Source organism: Bos grunniens, chromosome 25, assembly GCF_055505025.1.
Source record: "Bos grunniens cultivar Pamir isolate PY7600 chromosome 25, Bosgru_T2T1.0, whole genome shotgun sequence".
In the NCBI taxonomy this organism is placed as follows: domain Eukaryota; kingdom Metazoa; phylum Chordata; class Mammalia; order Artiodactyla; family Bovidae; genus Bos; species Bos grunniens.
This window is the reverse complement of record NC_141189.1, coordinates 36,164,291-36,187,788: the sequence shown is the minus strand read 5'-3', so window position 1 is coordinate 36,187,788 and position 23,498 is coordinate 36,164,291. Positions and strand designations below refer to the sequence as shown.

The 23,498-nt window shown below is 42.1% G+C and overlaps 2 long non-coding RNA genes across 4 annotated transcripts in view; one reads left to right on the top strand and one right to left on the bottom strand.

Annotated features, from left to right (window-relative positions):
* The window catches only part of LOC147345464 (uncharacterized), a 55,872-nt gene extending 42,345 nt beyond the window's left edge, over positions 1-13,527 (bottom strand). For all 3 annotated transcript variants that reach the window (XR_015154782.1, XR_015154781.1, XR_015154783.1), the window contains exon 1: positions 13,277-13,527. This is a non-coding gene — a long non-coding RNA (uncharacterized LOC147345464). The remainder of the gene's footprint in view (positions 1-13,276) is intronic.
* An 848-nt stretch (positions 13,528-14,375) lies between these two features.
* LOC147345463 (uncharacterized) overlaps positions 14,376-23,498 on the top strand; it is an 89,236-nt gene continuing 80,113 nt past the window's right edge. The window contains exon 1 of the long non-coding RNA XR_015154784.1: positions 14,376-14,514. This is a non-coding gene — a long non-coding RNA (uncharacterized LOC147345463). The remainder of the gene's footprint in view (positions 14,515-23,498) is intronic.

The window sequence follows — 23,498 nt, the reverse complement described above, 5'->3', positions numbered from 1 at the left end:
CATATATATGGAATCTAGAAAACTGGTACTGACAAACCTATCTGTAGGGAATGAATGAAGACAAAGATGTAGAGAAGGGACTTGTGGACACAGTGGGGGAAGGAGACGGTGAAACGAATTGAGAAAGTAACATTGACATATATATACACCACGTGTAAAATAGCTAGCTAGTGGGAAGCTGCTCTATAGCACAGAGGGCTCAGCTCAGTGCTCCGTGATGACCTGGAGGGGTGGGATGGGGGTGGAGGTGGGAGGGAGACTCAGGAGGGAGGGGATATATATACAATTATGACTGATTTGCCTTGCTGTACGGCAGCAACATACACAACATTGTAAAGCAATTTTCCTCCAACTAAAAAATAAAATTAAACAAAGTGATAATTTTAAAATAAAAAATGAATAAAATAAATAGTTCAGTGCATTTTAGTAAATTTATTGAGTTATATGACCATCACAATAACCCAGTTTCAGACCATTTTCATCACCTGATAAGATTCTTCATGCTCTTTTATAATTAATCTCCATTTTCTTCCCAACCTCAGGTAAGCACTGATTTCCTTCCTATCTCTGTAGATATTACTAACTTTTATGAAGATGTTCATACAAATGGAAACATACAACATGTGGGCTTTTGTGTCTGACTCCTCTCGCTTTGCCAAGTGTTACTAAGGCCCATCCATGTTACAGCAGGTGTCATAACCTTATCCCCCTTTTAAGGCTGAATAATAGTTCATTGTATGGAGACATGATTTTCTTTCTCAATTCACCCACTGATAGACATTCAAACTGTTTCCAACTTGGAGTTATCACACATTATGCTCCTGAAGGAGGCCCTACAGATGACACCACCCTTATGGCAGAAAGTGAAGAACTAAAGAGCCTCTTGATGAAAGTGAAAGAGGAGAGTGAAAAAGTTGGCTTAACCCTCAATGTCCAGAAAACTAAGATCATGGCATCTGGTCCTATCACTTCATGGCAAATAGATGGGGAAACAGTGGAAACTGGCTGACTTTATTTGGGGGGGGCTCCAAAATCACTGCAGATGGTGATTGCAGCCATGAAATTAAAAGATGCTTGCTCCTTGGAAGGAAAGTTATGACCAATCTAGACAGCATATTAAAAAGCAGAGACATTACTTTGTCAATAAAGGTCCATCTAGTCAAAGCTATGGTTTTTCCAGTGGTCATGTATGGATGTGAGAGTTGGACTATAAAGAAAGCTGAGTGCTGAAGAATTGATGTTTTTGAACTGTGGTGTTGGAGACGACTCTTGAGAGTCCCTTGGACTGCAAGGAGATCCAACCAGTCCATCCTAAAGGAGATCAGTCCTGAGTGTTCATTGGAAAGACTGATGTTGAAGCTGAAACTCCAATATTTTGGCCACCTCATGCGAAGAGTTCACTCATTTGAAAAGACCCTAATGCTGGGAAAGACTGCGGGCAGGAGGAGAAGGGGACAACAGAGGATGAGATGGTTGGATGGCATCACCGACTCAATGGACTTAAGTTTGAGTAAACTCCGGGATGGACAGGGAGGCCTGGTGTGCTGTAGTTCATGGGATCGCAAAGAGTCAGACACGGCTGAGCAACTGAACTGAACTGATGCTCCTAAAGAACATTTGTGTATCAGTTACATACTTTCATTTCTCTAGGCATGAAGCTGCTGAGTCACCTGATAAATTTATGGTGAAGCTTTTCTGAAACAGCCAAACCATTTTGCAAAGGAGCTGTATATCACTTTACATCCACACCAGCAACATATGAGTCCTCATGTCTCCACCTCCACAAACTCGTTTTGCTTGGCTTTGAATGTTCCCACGAGCATGAAATCTATTTGTAATTCCCTGTGACTTTACTTAATCCAGGGCTTCCTTGGTGGCTCAGATGGTAAACAGTCTGCCCACAATGTGGGAGACCTGGGTTCGATCCCTGGGTCAGGAAGATCCCCTGGAGAAGGGAAAGGCTACCCACTCCAGTATTCTTGCCTGGAACATCCCATGGACAGAAGAGCCTGGCGGGTTACTGTCCATGGGGTTGCAAAGAGTTGGACACGACAGAGTGACTAACCATTTCACTTAATCCAAAGAATCAGTAAGATGGAAGCTTCAGAAATCCTTACACATCGTACCACATAAGTAAACAAAGTCATGGTTTTCTGCTGATCAACAGAGTTTACTTCTTATTGGCTCAGTTTTTCTCCCCTTCTCATCTGCATGAACATACTCATGTGTGTGAATACATATTGTATGTGTCATAGTTTAAATTATTCTGAATAAACCTGGCATGGCAAATTGCTGGCACAGGTGAGATGCCCTCCTTTCTTCTGCCCACACAGTCCTTGCTAATCATTACTGCTGGGTGTCCACAGGACCTCAGAATCTTTTCCAATGCAGAGTTCCAAGCAATTGGTGTTAGCAACCAATTGGTGGTGAGATGAAGGATGAAACTGATTTACCATGCTGAATATGTAAAGGTCTGCATATTGCCTTTTCATCAATTAAATTTATATCATCTGTATGGACTAAGCATTTTTTCCTAAAATAATTTTCACAGTCTGTGATAGTCTATCATATGAAGACATAATTTAACCGTTCACCTATTTTGAATACATGGTTCCCCACTGATTTATTTCTATCATAAATGATACTAGAGTGAATATCCTATACATTTGTATATCCTAAAAGCAGAATATTGGATTGAAAGAGTAAAAAGTTTTGGAGTCTCACAATGCATTGCTGGTCTTTTCAGAGGATATGTTTTATTTGGTCATTTTTCTGATGGATAGAGGTTCAGGCTGGTGATGATGACTCAGACTTTTCCTGAGATACTAAACAGACTGTAGCATTTTCTTAAGTTTCTCTTAATCCCTTGTATTTATGTGAATGCCACCCCGCCCCCCCTCCACTTGGAAGTTCTTGCTTGCTTTATCATGCAAAATCAACTGTTTTGTTTGTTTTCCCACTTAAAACGGGAAGAATATTATTCCTTCTTTGTTTCTTTGTCCTTTGGTAAATTCCTAGCTCTAGAAATAGCCTTCAAAATCTGGCCAAAGAGTTCAAAGCTCTTTGTTTTGGTTTTATTGTGGGTGCTCATAGGAAAACGTGGGGCTTTCCAGGGGGCGCAGAGGTAAAGAGTCTGCCTGCCAATACAGGAGACACAAGAGTTGTGAGTTCGATTCCAAGGTCAGGAAGATGCCCTGGAGAAGCGAATGGCTATCCACTCTAGTATTCTTGCCTAGAGAATTCCATAGACAGAGGAGACTGGTGGGCTACAGTTCACAGGGTCACAAAGAGTCAGACATGACTGAACATGCACACACATAACATATAGGAAGATGTAGCCAAGGAACTAAGTACAGTGGATAAGCCAGCTTCTTCCTCAGGGAAGAGGGATCAAGCTTGGTCCAGCATCCTGCCTTCTCAAGAGGATTTCAGCTTGGAAACAAGTCTAAAAGTTATGAGAAGCTGATGCCCCCAATTGAGGGCATGACCACCATGGGAAGGCCAGATGGCTTGCTCACATCTTGCTGTATGCTCTGGTTTCCCTTCCAGTTTCCAGGAATTACATCTCATTCAGAGTCACCTCCCAATTGCTCTGGGTCCCTCCCATCACAGACTGTGTATGTCACACTCTCCCTGGAGTCTAAACAAAGTCATCACACATCATACCCAGAGGCAGTGTGGTAGGCAATGTGTTTCCATCAGATGTTTTCCTCCTAAAATCCTTCTCTGCTGTTGCTGAGTCAAAGATCACACGTTCTCCACATCTCAGCTTTCCTTAAAAAAGAGTTCAGGCGGACTGATAGGGAAAATGTCAGTATCTCCAGCATCATTCTCCACTCTTGGAGGCACTGTGATAGCAGGTTTACTTCAGTCATGATTTGGGGCTTATGTCATCCACTGGTGCCTCCCCTGGTGGCTCGACAGTAAAGAATCTGCCTGCAATGCAGGAGACCCAGGTTCTATCCCTGAGTTGGAAAGATGCCCTGGAGTATGAAATGGCAACCTACTCCAGTATTCTTGCCTGGAGAATTCCATTGACAGAGGAGCCTGGTGGGCTACAGTCCATGGGATTGCAAAGAGTCGGACACGACTGAACTACTAACACACACATGTACACACAGTCCATTGAGGTTATACCCAAAAGCAAGTGTCAAGAGGGTAGGGTGCTTTCTGTTGGCTGCTCTACCCCCCAGCACATGGCAGGTATTCTAGAAATGTTGAGTGAATGGGATAATGCATGTGATGGTTCATAGTAGCCTTAAGCCACACCACCAACACAACAACTTCCCTCCTGGGTAAACATCCAACAGAAATGAATACTGCTGCTGCTGCTGCTAAGTCACTTCAGTCGTGTCTGACTCTGTGCAACCCCATAGATGGCAGCCCACCAGGCTCCCCCGTCCCTGGGATTCTCCAGGCAAGAACACTGGAGTGGGTTGCCATTTCCTTCTCCAATGCATGAAAGTGAAAAGTGAAAGTGAAGTCACTCAGTTGTGTCTGACTCTTAGCGACCCCATGGACTGCAGCCCACCAGGCTCCTCCGTCCATAGGATTTTCCAGGTAAGAGTACTGGAGTGGGGTGCCATTGCCTTCTCCGGAAATGAACACTAGTGTCCTCCAAAAGACATGTGCAAGAATGTTTATCACAGCATTATTTATAACATGAGACTATTAATAACTGTAATGTTCATCCTCAGTAGAAAGGGGTCCATACATTGGGATGCATTCAAAACATAGGCTGATACACAACAATAAGGACATAACTAAACACAATAAACGGGACTTCTGTGGTGGTCCAGTGGCTAAGACTCTGCACTCCCAATATAGAGGCCTGGGTTCAATCCCTGGTCAGGGAGTTAGATCCCACAAGTAGCAACTCCAAGTTCAAATGCCATAACTAAAGATCCTGCATGCCACAACGAAGATCAAAGATCCCGTGTGCTGCAACTCAGACCTGGCGCAACCAAATAAATAAACACACACACAATAATAAGACACCATGAAGTAGGAAATGGCAACCCACTCCAGTGTTCTTGCCTGGAAAACTCCATGGACAGAGGGCTGCAGTCTAAGGTGTCACAAAGAGTCAGACATAACTAAGTGACTGAGCACGCCCGCACGGAGAGAATATTGAATAAAAGAAGTCAGATCCAAAATGTATATGTCGCATGATCCCAGGTATACAAAGTTCCAAGACAGGTAAACACAATATTCAGTGATAGAGAACAGAGAAATAACCTTGAGGAGATAGTGACGGGGATGAGGCTAGAATCAAGAACTGAAACAGTTTCATATATTGATTAGAGTGTTATTTCCATGAACACATCCATGCACCCATCTGTCCAAACTCTTCAAGCTATATGGCTAGATGCATATGGTTTGCTAGATGTAGGCTGCAACTCAGTTTTTTTGTGTGTCCTTTTTTTTTAATGTTGCATCACAGCTTTTCATGACCTGTCTTTTACCTCCCTCGATGCTCATATTTCTCTATGCATATTTTGCTACTTATTACTACTAACCAAAGGGTCCCTGAATATAGTATAATAAATATAATATAATATAATGAATATAACATGATAAATATAATATTGCTTCACTATCAAGATTTTGCAAGTTCTATTTCCTTCTTACTCCTTAAAGCCTGGAAAACTGCTCTGTAATCTTCAGATACCATTTAGATGTCATTCCTCTCCAGGATAATCCGTTGGTCCCCTTTCCGCCAAGACTGCATTAACCAGGTGGGTTTCTCTGAGCCTTTGCAGCATCACGTATTTAACTCTTAACCCAAACATAAATTGAAATTGCCTAAGTTCTAGGCCATCTCTCCTCCTGGATTCTGAAATCACTTCGGGCAGAGGGCCCACTCTGGTTCCCAGCTGAGTCCCAGAGTAGGATGCATTGCCAGGCAGCTTGCAGGACCATAAGCGATGCTCCTAGGACTGAATTCTGCATCTCTCCTCTCCGAAGCTAAGATATAGCATCTGCAGTCCAGAATTTTCTCCTCCCCAGCGTGTTGGTGTTTGTAGGGCTTCTGCTCAGGCCACATCAACACATTCTTTGCACAAGGCCTGTTGGAAAATTAGATCAGGTGGCTTTCCCGCTGTAACATATGACACTTTTCTAATTAGGGCAATGTTTAATTTACTGTCTCATGGCTTTTTGAATAAATATAAATTGTCATACTAAAGTGACAGGTGTAAAACCCAGGATGGCTGTGTTAGAGAGGTTAATCTACTGTTAATCAAATCAGTTCTGCCTGACTTTCTCCCGGGGAGTGAGAGATAATGGGCCTGTTTAACTGGAGATTAGCCAGCTTTTGGCTGCAAATCCCTCCGGGCTCACCTGAGCCTCTTTGTGTCTGTTCAGAATGAAGATATTCAAATGTACCCCTAATTAAGGTGGGGACCTTCTCTCTCCTCTGACATTCCATGAAGGCAGGACACTTTCTGCTCGGTCTTTCCATTTACCAGAAGGGTTTTTTCCCCTCTAATTCCAGTTACTTCTGGAATATTCCTAAAAGCTCCCCACCCCCCACCACAGTAAATTCTTGCCGGAGATGGAATTGGGCATCTCCAGTCTCCACTGCCTTTGCTGCTGCCCACAGCGAAGATGGTGAACTTGGGGCGTGATGGAGAGCTGGCCTTGGCCTTGAGGTCACCATGGATGTGTCTATGGCCCAGGGAGAGAAGGGCTCCAGTGAGAAATTGCTGGCACAAGGAACTGGACATTGGGACCCAGAAGCAGAATTGGTCTGGGGTCTAGGAGACCATGTCAAAAGGAGAGGGTGGGTGGTATGGAGAGAGTAACATGGAAACATACTTTAGTATACGTAAAATAGATAGCCAATGGGAATTTTCTGTGTGACTCAGGGAGTACAGACTGGGGCTCCCATCATGACTTCTTATAGGTATGTATAAAACTGAATCATTTCGCTGTACACCTAAACGAACACATTGTAAACCAACTATAAAAGCGACAGTGGTAGTCGCTCAGCCGTGTGTGACTCTTTGGGACCCCATGGACTGAAGCCCCTTCTTCCTTGTGACCAAAACAGAGGAAAAATAGAACTACTTTGAAGGGCACATGCATGCTAAGTTGCTTCAGTCCTGTCCGACTCTGTGCGACCCCGTGGACTGTAGCCTGCCAGACTTCTCTGTCCATGGAATTTTCCAGGCAAGAATATTGGAGTGGGCTGCCATTACCTTCTCTAGGATATCTTTCCAACCCAATGATCGAGCCTAGGCCTCCTGCATTGCAGGCAGATTCCTTACCACCTGAGCCAGTTCAATTTAAAAAAAAAAAAAAAGAGGGAAAAAAAGATTTTGGAGAGATTGAGAGTTTCATTATGTGGATCATGGAAGAGTAAACAGAATATGAATCATTACCATTAATTTGAACCAACATTAAAGGAAGGTGATATGATGGTGTGATTAAAACTGAGGGATACAGAATCAGAGTGCTAGGTTCAAAACCTACTTTATTATCCAAGTCATATGATGATGAGCAAGCTAGTTAACCACCATAAATCTCATTATTTTCACATGTAAAATGAGGTTGTTGTGATTAAGTGAGATAACATGCACAATGCACTTAAAACTGTAACTGGCCATAAAGAAACTAAATAATCATCCATTATCATCATTATAATCCCCATCATCATCATCACTTCAGTGCTGTTAGCATCTTCACTATCAGCATCACCATTAGCATCACTATCAGTCATCACCATCAGCATCACCATCACCACCATCAACATCACTATCAGCATCGTCACCATCAGTATCGTCACCATCAGCATCGTCACCATCAGCATCACCACCATCATCACCATCATCACCATCATCACCATCAGCATCACCATGAGCATCGTCCTTATTATCTTTATCACAGTCATCATGATTGTTACCATCATCCCATCTCATGACATCACCACATCATCAGTATTCACACCTGCAGAATAATGAGGACTGAGGACATTAAAATTGCACTGGCATTATTATCATCTCTACTTTACTTGGCTTGCTCAAGACCACAATTATTCAAGACTTTGGCTAGCATTTGAACCCAGTTCTTACACATACTAAAATCCAACAGTCTTTCCAAAAAGTGGGTTGATACAGAGCAAAGAGCCTAAGAAACAGGTGAGCAACAGGATAGACAATCAGATTATATATTTCCATTAATTTAAGATGTGACATCGTATTGGCTTTGCAGGTGGCGCTAGAGGTAAAGAACCCGCTTGCCAATGCAGGAGACTTAAGAGAAGTGGGTTTGATCCCTGGGCCAAGAGGAGCCTCTGGAGGAGGACACTTGCCTGGAGAATCCCATAGACAGAGAAGCCTGGCGGGCTACAGTCCACAGGGTTGCAAACAGCTGGACATGACTGAAGCAACTTAGCACACATGCATGTGAGATCACACGGTCGGTTGGTGTCCAAAGAGTGGAATTCCTAATTACTTGAATTTTGAGATTAAAAAAAATTTCCATGCACACACTGCTATATTTAAAATAGATAACCAACCTGCTGTAGTGGCTTCTGTGGTGGCTCAGTGGGAAAGAATCTGCCTGCAATGCAGGAGTCCCAGGGGACATAGGTCCGATCCCTGGATCAGGAAGATCCCCTGGAGGAGGGCACAGCAGCCCACTCCAGTACTCTTGCCTGGAGAGTCCCTCACACAGAGGAGCCTGGCGGGCTACAGTCCACAGGGTCATAAAGAGTCAGACACAACTGAAGCAACTTAGCACGCACACATGCAAGGACCTACTATACAGTCCTGGGGGCTCTGCTCAGTACTCTCTAAAGACCTAAATGGGAAAAGAAATTGAGGAAGAATGGACACATGTCTATATATAACTGAGTCACACTGCTGTACACCTGAAACTAACATGACATTGCTAACCAAAGGTACTCTGAAATAAACATTTTAAAAAATGCTCACCTACAGATTAATGACAAGGATAGGCTGACTCTCTTACATCTTTCTAGCCAACATCCCATTGTTCATCCCCCCTCCCAGGATCCTGAATTGTCTCTGGATGTTGGAGAGACAAAACAATGTATCCACTTATTTTCCCGTAACTCATCCAGCATGTAAAACAAATAACCAGGCTGGCATGTCTGAAGGGCTGTGTTTCGGGCAAAACAAGCAGGCGAGATAGGCTTGCTCTTCTATTTATGGACTATAAACCCTTTACAGTGGCATTGACGAAGGGTTTATAGTCAGTACACAAGCTGGTTATACCATAAATTGTAATGTTATATGATAAACTGGGACTTTATAGCAGTAGTAGATATCAAAGAAAAAAATGAGTGGGAGTCTGAAAGGATCTATCATGGAAGATACTTGCTGTAAGTTTTAAATATTCAAGCTTGTTTTTGTCTTCATTTCATTCAAGCATCAGATAATTCATGTTCTTCTAAGTGGGGATTTATAGATTTACCTAGAGATTGTGAGTGTGGGGGAAAAAGGAAAAACCACCAGAAAACAGAAAAACAGTTGGCATCCTGAATGGTGAATGGCACAGTCATGACGTGGATAAGAAATAGATGGGAAACACTGAATTATTCAAGGACCTGGGCTTTCTCTTGTTACATTGGCAGATGACAGGTACGACCGCCCCTCTAGTTTGGAGCTTGCTAATATGGCCCTGTTGTAAGACATCTTGGTTACTATATAGAGAAATGGAAAATATTTACAAGGAAAAAATGTTGAACATAGCTTAATTGCCTCTAGTTTACATTAAAACTAAAAGCAGGAGAATGTCAACAAATGTTAATTTCCCGCTCTCTCTAATGGGCACATACTCTTTTAGCTCCCAATTCTGTCCTTATTCATTATGGAACCGAAATTGCTGATATTTACTTATTACTTATTTATATTTTCATTTGAAAGTAAAAATAAGCTCATTTGCCATAATAACAGCTTAATATTTCCAGTGCTAGGAAACTGTCTTTTTAAAGATTTCTATTAATGGCCTCTCAGAAGAAGAAATTAGAGAGTTTTCACTTTTTGCATTTGGAACATGAGGGAAGCATCGTTAACTTAGATCATGATCATCACTCACTTTGGTGCCTATTTAGGGCATCCCTGGTGGTTCAGATGGTAAAGAATCCGCCTGTGATGTAGGAGACCTGGGCTCAGTCCCTGGGTTGGGAAGATCCCCTGGAGAAGGGAATGACAGCCCACTCCAGTCTTCTTGCCTGGAGAATCCCATGGACAGAGGAGCCTGGTGGGCTACAATGCTAGCGGTTGCAGAGTTGGACACGACTGAGCAACTAATTTTCTTTCACTTTTAGAGCTGTGGAAAATATGGTGCTCTGAATTCATGGAAGGAACCAGTGGCTTGATATCGGCTGAGAGCTGAAATCAACCTGCAAAGATTGAGAGCTAAGAGGATCCATTCCAGAGGCTAGGAGTTCAGCTTCCCATCACATTCTCAAGCCTGAGACCATCTGCAGCTGACTTCCTAGAACATGTCAAGGAAACTGGCCAGAAAGTAAACCAAAGTGTTAGTTGTTCAGTGGTGTCCTACTCTTTGTGACCCCTTGGACTGTAGCCCACCAGGCTCCTCTGACCATGGAATTCTCCAGGCAAGAATGTTGGAATGGGTAGCCATTCCTTCTCCAGGCGATCTTCCTGACCCAGGGATCAAACTCAGGTTTGCACTGCAGGCAGATTGTTTACCATTGGAGCCACCATTGAAACCTGGAGCCACTCAGGGTAGAATTGTCTGCACCAAGTTAGATGTGTCAAGTTTCTCCAGTTAAATCAGTAGCTGTTTTGGCAGATATCAGAGCCTGCCTTGTCATAGATCTCTTATAACTGGACTCCTAGAAGCCCTGTGACGCTACTTAAAGTCTCTCAATTTTCTTAAAGCCTTTCCATGGCCTCTAAACTGGAGACCAGCCCCCTTGGCCTTGGCTCAGTTATCTGACTTTCTTAGTAACAAGTAGCTTTGGTAAGTCACGCACGCTCTTGTTCACAGCGATCCCTCCTAACTCACATCAGGGTTATCAGATCAACCAATCCTCCCAATTTTCCTAGGACTGAGGGATTTCCTAGGACATGGGACTTTCCATTTTAAATCCAGAAAATTTCCAACAACCGTGAACTGTTGATTACAGCACTAGTGACCCTGAATTACCAGGAGTGGCCGAGATAGAGAAATTCAGTGATCAGCTGTACAAGTCTGAGTGAGGTTCAGAGGAGAGAACAAGGGACTGAGATAGACACAGAACTGTTTGTGCAGAAGTGAGGCTGTGGATGAAGGGAAAACCTCTCACTGATGGGGTTTCCAGACCAGGGAAGGAAAATTAACATCAGCTTGCATGTCAATGCCAGTGGATTGAAATGGCTGCCTGGAGTTAGGTGTTGAGAAGTACTCTGAGGCTATTTAACAAAAGAAACATGAATAATAAACTTCACAGAGTGAAAGAAAACAATAGAACAATGTATCACTTCATACCCAGAAATGAGAGAACTAAGAATTAGTTGTGATGACCTGTCACATATTTAAAATGAAATTAAAAAAATCTTAGCTAAATAAACTAGAAACAATCACAGATGATGAAAATGAGAAACGGAAAATTTGTAAGACTTTGATTTAAACTATGCCATGTGCTATTTTTTCTATGCATAAATATATTCTAAACAAATAACATTTCATAACTGTGTCAACCTATTTCTTTTGTTTGTTTTGTTCAATATTTTAAACAACATCTCTGTCATTAAGTAGTATTCCACAGCTTTATTGCAGATGACTGAGGAATGTATTATTACATAGAATATGCCCAAATTTGCTTCATTATTGTCAGATATCTGATTGCTAATATTCACCCATTTTTGACCCACAAATGTGAAAGTTTTAAATGAATCAATCTAATAACATATTTGCTTCTGTCCCAAGCTAATAAAAGTTCCTGTAAGAACAATGGTGATGTTCATTTTTGTACTTAGATGTGCAAACTTGCATAGTTATTTCCTTCAGGGAAATTTCCTGAACTTGAACTTGCTAATTCTAAGGATAAAACTGATAAAGACAATATGGGCATTTGTCATCAACATCAGGCAAGTAAGGCAGAGAAGAATGGGCATAGTTGGATCCCTCTGTGATGAGGGATCAGAAGGAGGTTCTTCCAAGTTCAAACAGCTGATCACATTCCTTCCTCATCAATGTATCACTTCACTTGTAAAAATTATTACTTGTTACAGTACAAAGAATGTGTAACAAGATCTTATGGATATTTCACTGTTTTAATTTTAACAAATGCATTCAAAAGCATAATTTTGTATCACCGCCAAAAATCCACTATTTTTTTCATGTGTATTTAACCATTAGGACGTTTTTAAGTGTATCCATGGGCCATCCAATATCATCCTATTTACCAATGGGACATGGCACAACACGATAAACACTACATTCAAAGATATTCTCGGGTCTCTTTTTATTCTCCCAATGTGTAGGAAAAGCAAAAATATGGTGAGGACTTCCCTGGTAGTCCAGTGGTAAAGAATCAGCCTGCTGATGTGGAAGACCCAGGTTTGATGCCTGATCTGGGAAGTTCCCACATGCCATGGGGCAATTAAGTCCACAGGGATGGTGTGCTCAATCGTGTCCGACTCTTTGCGACCCCATGGACTGTCGCCTGCCAGGCTCCTCTGTCCATGGAATTTTCCAGGCAATAATACTGGAGTGGGTTGCCATTTCCTATTCCAGGGCATCTTCCCAACCCAGGGATTGAACCTATGTCTCTTCCATTTCCTGTCTTAGTCGGAGGACTCTTTACCACTGTGCCACCTGGGAAGCCCGTGGAAGACCTGGTGCAGCAAAAAAAAAAAAACCACCCAATTTATAATACTTAAAAAAAAAAATCTGATGAACATGGTTTTTGCTTTCAGCAAAACTGCATACTTACAGGTATTTAGAACTGAATTATAATTACAGTAATTGCCCTGGAGTCTTCTCCAGCTTGGAAAAGGCTGCACTGCTGCAGGGGTACAGGGTTATTAACAACTGTGCCCTGCTTTCCTGCAGCTCACTATAGGCTTCCCAGAGAACCCATATATGGGTCACTTCCTTCACCCTCAGGCAGGCGTTGGCTTGCAAACTGACCCCGTACACGGGGGACAAGATGAGACCCAAGAAAGAGGCAGCCACTCCAGATTCGTAGGTGGCAGGTTTAATAAGCAAGAGAATTTATAAGGCTTATCTCTTTCTCTTTTTTAAAAGTCTTAGCATCTTTTACTCATTAAAAAAAAAAAAAAAAAGAACTTACCTACAAATTTGTCTTGGGCAGCTCTAAGATGAATAGATCCAGGCATCTGTCTGCCAGAATCTTAGTTTTAACAGATACCCTGTCCAGACAGGCTCAACTCTTCACTCTCTCAAAGATACATCAGGGCAAAGCTTCCAATATGAAAACAGTGGGCGGAATGTACGTTTCAAGGACAGAGGAGCTTCAAATTGCCTGGGGCCTGCCGCGGTTCAGCTCGGGGGTCAGACTGAGATCTCATCCTCTCCAAGACCTCCTCTTTACTAGCGATCCCACCTCTTAGCATCTTAATCAGGCTTCCTCACCAGCTCTTGGACCCTAATCTTGGGCAACGGGCGCCCTCCTCGCTTTGCAAAAGGCCTCTCCGAGGTCTCTTAACCATCCAGTTCCCCCAGATTGTCTGCCGGCCCCGGGATGAACAGAACAGGCGACTCTGCAGTTTTTCTCTGACCCCAGTTCTTCCCATTTTCTAACTTAAACTTCAGCCATCAGCCTCTTCCGCCCCAAGAGGAAGTCAGCCGACTGTGCGTCCGGGATTTGCTTCTCCGCCTGCAGCGCCCTCTGGGCGGCTCTGCAGACACGCGCATCGGACCAGCCAGCATGTTGGGGGGGGGTCCTGTACTCCAGCAACTGTCTGCACGCATCTGACATTCAGGACACCTCTCCCCACGCAGGGGTCGATGGCCAGCCCGGGATTTCCCTTCTGCGAATGCCTCTTTCCCAAGAACCATTACTTCAGTCTCCAGGATGGCTTGCCACACTTTGCTTTGCAAACCGCCAGGAACACAGAGCACAAGAGACCCCAGAGCGAGGTAAACCCCTCCTGGCCGGCAGGTGGCGGTTTTAATAAGTGAAGCAACTTAATTATGAGGCTGGTCTTGAGAGGCCATAAGACAGAGAGATCTCTGCACCTGCCCGCTGGAATCTTAGTTTATACGGACACCATCACTTGGTTTAGGCTCATATCCGGTCCAGGTGATCTGAACACCTCGCTTTCTCAAGGCTACATTCTTGGAGCAGCTCCTACTGCAGGAACGGTGGACAGGAAGTATCCTTCAAGGACAGAGGAAAGGGTAGGGACCCTCTGATTGCTGATTGCTGGGGTCCACTCCGTGGGCCAGCCAGCAGTCTCCTCCTGTTGATGACCTGTTTCATCAGCAAGTAATGCATTTGCTCCATTTTACATATGAGGACACTCAGACCTTGGACCTTTGCCCAGAAAATTAGATGGAGCTGAGATGGTAAGTCATGTTTTCCTCCAACAGTGTTGCATAAGTCACTGAGGAGATGTAGGAGAATCAGATGGTGTATCATCCAGGAAGGTCTTCATTCTTGTCTACGGGAATGTCTTCTATCTGCATCCCTCTGCTCTCTTGGTTTGTGTGGATCAAGCAACACTCGGCTGACTTGTCCTGCTGAGATTTTTCTTTTTAAGCCGATGGTTCTGAGTATGTATTAGAAACACTTGGGATGCTTTTAAACTATATGGAATCCTGAGCAACACCCCCTCCCCCTAGAGATACTAGTTTTATTGATGGAGTGGTACCTAGAAATTGATGTTGAAAAACACAAGCACTCCGGGTGACTCTAAGGTGCTTCTTGGTTTGAGAACCACTGCTTTACCATCACTGACACAACCCAGGATCTTGTTAGAAATTTAGAATCTCAGGCTTCCCTTATTGTTCTTAATCAAGATCTGCCCAGTAACATTCTCTCCATATTATTTGTGTGAGTGTTAAAATTTGCGAAGCACTTCACCATAAGGGCAGGTGTCTACCTTGTGCATTTTTACTAGGGATGTAGTTTATCTGTTACAGCATTCTACCTGAGGTTGAGAACTGAACTGACCCTGAACAAAAACAATTAAAAGGTGAATCAATATATCAGTCTTACAATTTAGACCTGAAGAGGCATGTTTCACCTTGATCTCATCCAAAGGACTGAAGTGTCACAGTTTTTCTGCTGCTCATTTGTGTCCAACTCTTGGTGACCCCATGGACTGTAGCCCACCTGGCTCCTCTGTCCACGGGATTTCCCAGGCAAAAATACTGGAGGGGGTTGCCATTTCCTCCTCCAGGGGGATCTTCTCGACCCAGGGATAGAACCCATATCTCCTGTATTGGCAGGTGAATTCTTTACCACTGAGCTACCTGGGAATCCCTGAGTATCATGATAGAGCAATCCAAAATTTAGCACATTGAGTAGGCTGGGGTCCATATAGACTGTTCCTTCAACTTGAATGTTAGATGGTCTTAGTGGAAAGAGGCTTGGGAATTAAGCCTCTTGATGAAAGTGAAAGAGGAGAGTGAAAAAGTTGGCTTAAAGCTCAACATTCAGAAAACTAAGATCATGGTATCTGGTCCCATCACTTCATGGGAAATAGATGGGGAAACAGTGGAAACAGTGGCAGACTTTATTTTTGGGGGCTCCAAAATCACTGCAGATGATGATTGCAGCCATGAAATTAAAAGACACTTACTCCTTAGAAGGAAAGTTGTGACCAACCTAGATAGCATATTAAAAAGCAGAGATATTACTTTGCCAACAAAGGTCCATCTCATCAAGGCTATGGTTTTTCCAGTGGGCATGTATGGATGTGAGAGTCAGACTATAAAGAAAGCTGAGTGCCGAAGAATTGATGCCTTTGAACTGTGGTGTTGGAGAAGACTCTTGAAAGTCCCTTGGACTGCAAGGAGATCCAACCAGTCCATCCTAAAGGAGATCAGTCCTGGGTGTTCATTGGAAGGACTGATGCTAAAGCTGAAACTCCAGTACTTTGGCCACCTTATGCAAAGAGTTGACTCATTGGAAAAGACCCTGATGCTGGGAGGGATTGAGGGCAGGAGGAGAAGGGGACAACAGAGGATGAGATGGCTGGATGGCATCACTGACTCGATGGACATGAGTTTGAGTGAACTCCGGAAGTTGGTGATGGACAGGCAGGCCTGGCGTGCTGTGGTTCATGGGGTTGCAAAGAGTTGGACATGACTGAGCAACTGAACTGAACACTACTTGTTTCATGATCCTAGGTAAATAACCTCTGAACTTTTCACTGTTCATGTGAAATAAATTAATGCATGTGAATTGACTGATGCAGGCTAGAGGCTCATTGAATGGCAGCTCAGATGCTACAAGTTGTGTAATCTGGGGAAAACATTGAAAATCGGTGGAGGTCTTTTTTCTCATCCTTAAAATGGGAAGAAAGATGGTAGAGATGCCTTAGTATTATGTGACAAGACACTTTTTAGCAGGATGCCTGATACTTGAAAAATGCTCAGTAAAGATTTGTTATCTTCATCAGTATTACCATCATCATTGTCACTTCCTTCCATTTATGGCGTATGTATTTAAGATGGGTCTTGATTTAGGAATTTGGGCCTAAAGGCAGACAAAAATTGGAAACTTATTGTTTTTGGTCTTTTCTGCTTTTTCCTTCCCTTCTCCCCCAATGGGTTGAGCTATATTTCCTTGTTTCCTTCTTTTCTCTGATATACCTAGACACCATCACCCTCATTTCCTTCATATTTCACATCACGATTGTGTTCTTAATGATCATCTCCCCCAATGTCTAGCAATGGGAATGAAAGTGGGAAACAAGGGGATAATCCTGGTGAGAGGCCAAGATTTTAATCACCAGGAAGAAACTGGCAATGATCAGAGTCATCAGGGAAGGACGCCCGAAAAGTACATGAAAATGATGCGATTTCACTTAGTAACAAAAATGGAGGCAGGAACTGAGCCAAAGCAAGGAAGTCAAGTTTAGGGATGAAAGATGGCAGAAGACCCATCTCTGTACCTCCTGGGCTCTAAGAAGCAATATCTTAACTCCAGGCAGCAGCCCATCCTGTAGGATTGCATTTTGCAGCCTGGATTCCCCCTGAATTCCTCAGCCTTGACTCTACGCCTTTTTGAAAAATAGATATTTCCAAAAGAACAAATTACTTATCCCTTTCCCTCCCGGCTTTTGCCCCACCCTGCAGCCGCCTCTCTCCTGCACGGAATTACCCAATTATCTTCTAAATTATAAAAGGGAAATCTTCCCCACCAACTGTTGGTGGCAGGGCCAGGATGCGCCGTGTTGCAAAACGGTAGCCAAAAAAAAAAAAAAAAAAATTGTAAACAAAAGAATCCCAAGGAACAGGGGGCAAGCTGTCCACATATGCCCATCCCAGCGGCTTCAATCAAAGGCGAATTGCTTCCCCAGTCAATGAAGCCAGTGCAACTAATAAACTCAGGCGCTAATTGCTGGCTGCAGATGTATTAACTGGAGCAAATGCAGTGCCAGCAACCATTAATTATCTAATGAGGCCAGCAGTCTTCTGATGAGGTGGGGGCTGATTAAATATTAAAGTGTGGCATATGGAAAGTGCCAGGAACAAAAGATTTCAATCTGAAAAAAAAAAAAGAAGAATGAGCGAAGAGGAGGGGAAAAAAAGAGTTCTTTCTTTCTGGTTTTCAAGACAAGAGCCATCCCTGTGTCTGAAAGGTAATTAAAGTCCCATCGCTAGCAAAAGTCTCAAAGTGAGTTCGGTGAATCTGACTTCTGAAGCTTAGCGCAGATGAAAAGGTTTCACATTAAAAGAGGGTGACAAAAACATTCCGATGTAAAAGCAGTTGCCTCTTTGTTTAACCCTTAGAGCTGAGGTGAATGCCTGCTGTTCAGCTATTTCTTCTGCTTTTCATTCAGTGGAAGTGAACCTTCTGAGTGCATCAAACCACAGGCAGGTTCATGGATAAGGTCCCTGTGGAAGCTGTTCCCAGCTTGGTCTTTAAGCTTTCTTGTAGCGCTTGCATATTAAATCATAAAAGGAATTACTTCTTACAGGGTACTAGCCAGCTGCCAGGCACCCTGCCAAGCCCTTGACACGTGTGATCTCATTTTATCCACACAATAACTTGCAAGATAGGTAGTTATTCGCCACCATTTATAAGGCAAGACATTTGAAGCCGTAAGGGGTAAAGTGACTTGCTCAAGGTCATGTAACTCGCAGGGAGGGGATCTAAGTGTTAAATCCAGGGCTTTTACTCTGAATGTTTCACTTATAATCATTGCATCAAATCCACCCCCTCCCCAATAAGGGCAGTTTAATTGTCAAGTGATACAGGGAGACATTTTTTTTAAATTAGTTTTTCATTGGAGAATAAGTTGGGTTAGTTTCTGCTGTACAGCAAAGTGAGTCAGTTGTACAGACACATATATCCATTCTTGTTTAGATTCTATTCCCATGTAAGTCATTACAGAGTATTGAATAAAGTTCTCTGTGCTATTCAGTAGGGTCTTATTAGTTACATATTCTATAAATAGTAGTGTGCATATGCCAGTCCCAATCTCCCAATTTATCCTTCCCTACACTTTCCTCTGGTAATCACAAGTTTGTTTTCTACATCTGTGACTCGGCTATTGTTTTGTAAATAGTTTCATTTGTACCCTTTCTTTTTTTTTTAATTTTATTTTATTTTTAAACTTTACATAATTGTATTAGTTTTGCCAAATATCAAAATGAATCAGCCACCGGTATGCATGTGTTCCCCATCCTGAACCCTCCTCCCTCCTCCCTCCCCATACCATCCCTCTGGGTCGTCCCAGTGCACTAGCCCCATGTATCCAGTATCGTGCATCGAACCTGGACTGGCAACTTGTTTCATACATGATATTTTACATGTTTCAATGCCATTCTCCCAAATCTTCCCACCCTCTCCCTCTCCCATGGAATCCGTAAGACTGTTCTATACATAGGACTGTTCTATACATCAGTGTCTCTTTTGCTGTCTCGTACACAGGGTTATTGTTACCATCTTTCTAAATTCCATATATATGCATTATTATACTGTATTGGTGTTTTTCCTTCTGGCTTACTTCACTCTGTATAATAGGCTCCAGTTTCATCCACCTCATTAGAACTGATTCAAATGTTTTCTTTTTAATGGCTGAGTAATACTCCATTGCGTACATGTACCACAGCTTTCTTATCCATTCATCTGCTGATGGGCATCTAGGTTGCTTCCATGTCCTGGTTATTATAAACAGTGCTGCGATGAACATTGGGGTACACGTGTCTCTTTCCCTTCTGGTTTCCTCAGTGTGTATGCCCAGCAGTGGGATTGCTGGATGCTCTTACACTGTTGGTGGGAATGCAAACTAGTACAGCCACTATGGAGAACAGTGTGGAGATTCCTTAAGAAAGTGGAAGTAGAACTGTACCCTTTCTTTTGACTGCACGTACAAGTGATACCACATGGTATCTGTCTCTTTGTGTTTGACTTAGTAGGACAGTCTCTAGATCCATCCATGTTGCTGCAAATTGCATTCTTTTGTTCATTTCTGTGGTTAGTATCCCACTGTATATTTGTTCTACATCTTCTTTATTCCTTCACTGATGAACATTTAGGTTGCTTCCATGTCCTGGCTATAGTGAACTTTGGGGTGCTGCAATGAACACTGGGGTGCCTGCATCCTTTTGAATTATGGTTTTCTCCAAATATATGCCCAGGAATTGGATTGCTGGATCAAATGGTAACTCTAGTTTTAGTAGGAAGCCTTCCTTATGTGAAACCTGCTTCCAGTAGAAAAGTAGGAAACAGGTTTAACTGGTTTTCTGATGGTCCCTTGCAAAGGCCCAACTTTCAAGAGTGATTGAAATGTAAATATAGGGATTCTTTTATAAAGCTCTGACTCCTGAGAAGATTTGGGATGGCCAGATGTACAGTTTTCTAGGTCTGAAGTATTTCCTGGGATAAACAGCATTTTAGTGATGAAATCAAGACAGTCCTAGGCAAATTGGGATGGCTGTTTACCCGAATTTGTTGTTGTTTTTGGTTACTCGCTAAGTCGTGTCCAGCTCTTTTGGGACCCCCATAGACTGTAGCCCACCAGGCTTATCTGTCTGTGGGATTTCCCAGGCAAGAATACTGGTGTGGGTTGCCATTTTCTCCTCCAGGGAATCATCCCAACCCAGGGATTGAACCCACACCTCCTGCTTGGCAGGTGGATTCTTTACCACTGAGCCACCTGGGAAGTCCCAGATACAGATGAAAGTTTTTTCCAGGTCCCTTTGATTAAAAACCCAAGTTATGTTTAAGTGGAATTTTCAAAACAGGTTTCAATCAAGCTTTCATTCAAGAAAGATATAACTGACCAGCAGGGATGTAGAAAAAGATGACATTTGGAGTGAACAGAATTTGTATCCCATATTTGCCTCTATCTGCTTATTAGTCATTGTTTTTCCTATAATGTCTTCACTCTTCATGCAGAAATGGAAGTGACGGATGAAGAGGAGCTTGAATCTCTACATTTTCTTGCAACTTTAAATTCCTAGGAGTCCAAAAGAAAGGAAAAGGAGTATTTAAATCATTGTCATGAATGACAGTGATAAGATTTAGAGTACTTTCATTTGTAGAGTATTTTATCTTGCTTTATTTAGTTGTATTTTTATACAACCTTCAGATGAAGGCAAGCTTTTGGGTGTTTTGTTGAGAGAAGTTACACTCATTAATTTAGAGTTTTTATAGAAAGATTATTAAAGTGATTGCCTTAAAACTAAATCAAGGTCTTAAGTTAAAAACATAGACATCTTTTTCATGCCTACCCCAGTTAGCAAACATTGCATATCTTAGACATTTTAATAGAGGCAAGATATATTTTTAAAAATATGAACTTAAGAGTGTCTTGTTGCTTGTTTGTACTGTAGAGAAGACCACATGTTCTGTCAGATCAGTTCTCTGAGTTCAGTTCAGATCAGTTCTCTGCTCTTCCACAAACTGTAGGCCAATATCCCCTAAAATGTTTTTCGTACTATACTCCTTCAGCAAGATGCTACAGAAAAAAAGAAAAAAACTTCTGTGCTAACTATAGGTACATGCAGTGACATAGATGAATCTCAAAACAACAAAATGGGAGAAACTGCATATTCGTTTTCCAACAGCAAAACTAATGTGTGGTGAGAAAATAAGCAAATAGTGATTGTTGCTGGGACGGGAGTGAAAAAAACACCAGAAAAATCATTTCCTCTGTTTGAGTGGGTGGGAGTAGGGATGACTGAAAAGGGGAATCCAGAAACTTTCTGGGGTGATGAACTTGGGTCATACAGATCTTTGTATTTCTCAAAATTCTTTAAAAATTCATATTAAAAAATTTAAATTCTAAATTTAAGAAGTCTTAAAATCTTTGAAATGTTCTTCTTTTGCCTTATCTAACTTCTACTACAATAACAAATAGTCATAAAATATGTTGAAGTCTAGTTAATGATATACACACTGAAGTATTTGTAGACTACTGAGTGCTGCAAATTACTTTTAAATTCCTCCAAATGTGATTGTTGCAGGAAGGAGGACCCCTTCCAGGGCCCAAAACTGGGCTCTTGTCTAACACTCAGAAATGAATTGTCCGAGGAGACACATGTGCTGACAAAGCAAGAGATTTTACTGGGAAAGGGCACCCGGGTGGAGAGCAGGAGGGTAAGGGAACCCAGGAGAACTGCTCTGCCATGTGGCTCGCAGTCTCCAGTTTTATGGTGATAGGATTAGTTTCCGGGTGGTCTTTGGCCAATCATTCTAATTCAGAGTCTTTCCTGGTGGTACATGCATCGCTCAGCCAAAATGGATGCTAGTGAGAGGGATTCTGGGAAGTGGACTGACACATGGTGTCTCCTTTCGACCTTTCCCGAACTCTTCTGGTTGGTGGTGGCTTATTAGTTCCCTATTCCTTATCAGGATCTCCTGTCATAAAACAACTCATGCAAATGGTTACTATGGTGCCTGGCCAGGGTGGGCAGTTTCAATCAGTGTGCTTCCGCTAACATGATGGGTTGATGAATGGATCAAAGAGTAAATAGATGGATAGCTGAATGGATGGATAGATGGATGGATGGATGAATGAATAGATCAATAGATAGATAGATATACAGACAGATGGATAAATGAGTGGATAAAGGGACAAATGGAGGGATAAATAGATGGATAAATAATAAAATAAATACATCAAAGTCTTAACTGTAGAAGCTGAAAGATGAGTACATGGGTATTCACTATACAGTTGTTTCAACTTTTCCTTTTTTTGCAAATTTTCATGATAAAATGTTGGGTAAAAATAAACTGGTCATAATCTTAAAAAGAGTTCTATATTTAGGAAATACTGAATGCTGCTTATTCCTCACATTTTTCCCTTGGGGTCATTTAGAGCTCAGAAACATATTAAAGGCTTTAAGTCTTGTAGTTAAAACAAAATAAGTAAACTTTGTTTAGTCTAATATTTCCTTAACATATTTTGTTAGGAAACCCTTGGTTTTATTTATATTTTTTGCTTGTATTGGTGTTGCATGTTTAGCTTTTCACTGCTCTTTATGGTACACTACACAATCAGAATGCCGTATTAACATGTAGAAGCAGGTAGCCCATAAGAATGTATCGTTTCTAGAATGTATTAAATCATGACTAGGATATTGCAGTTATTAGAATTGGGATTCTTTCCAAATTGGGGCAGAGGAGTTTTGTATTTTGAGCTAGAGTTTACTCACCTGTAAATTGTGTACAATGATCCCTTCCTTGCCGGAATGCTGTGAGAAGTAAATGAGGTAATTATGAAGCGTGATTACCTGTAAGGAAGAGCAGATGATGTCAATAACATCCATGGTTATTGATAAAAGGGTCTCAGTGAGTAGGATCAATGCAGGTAAATACACACCAAGACACTATGGTGAAAAATCAAAATAGCAGATATTCAGAGAAAAATGTTAAATCCCTATAAAGAAAAGGGAGCTATGTCCAAGTAGTACTATATGGAGAAACCAAATGTTTAATCTACCTCAATGCAGACCAGAAGAAAATGAAACAGAGTCTTCAAAATTCTAAGATAAAATGAGATATTATCCACATGCTTATCAACAGTACGTGAGTAAATAAATCGTAGCATATTCATGCAATGGAATAATAAACAACAATGAGAAAAAATGATCAGCAACTGTATAAATAATGTGAATGGAAGAAGCCAGACACAAAATAGGACACCCATTCTTTTTATTTATGTAAAACACAAACACAGACAAAACTAACCTACGCCGTTAGAGATCAAAATATTGGCGATCGTGCTGGTGGTAGGAAAAAGAATGGGAGTTAGTGATGGGGAGAATGGGGCTTGCTTTGGGGTATTGGGTATATTCTGTTTCTTGATCTTAACTTTACACTCATAATAGCTGCACTTATTTGGCTACTGCTACTGCTAAGTCACTTC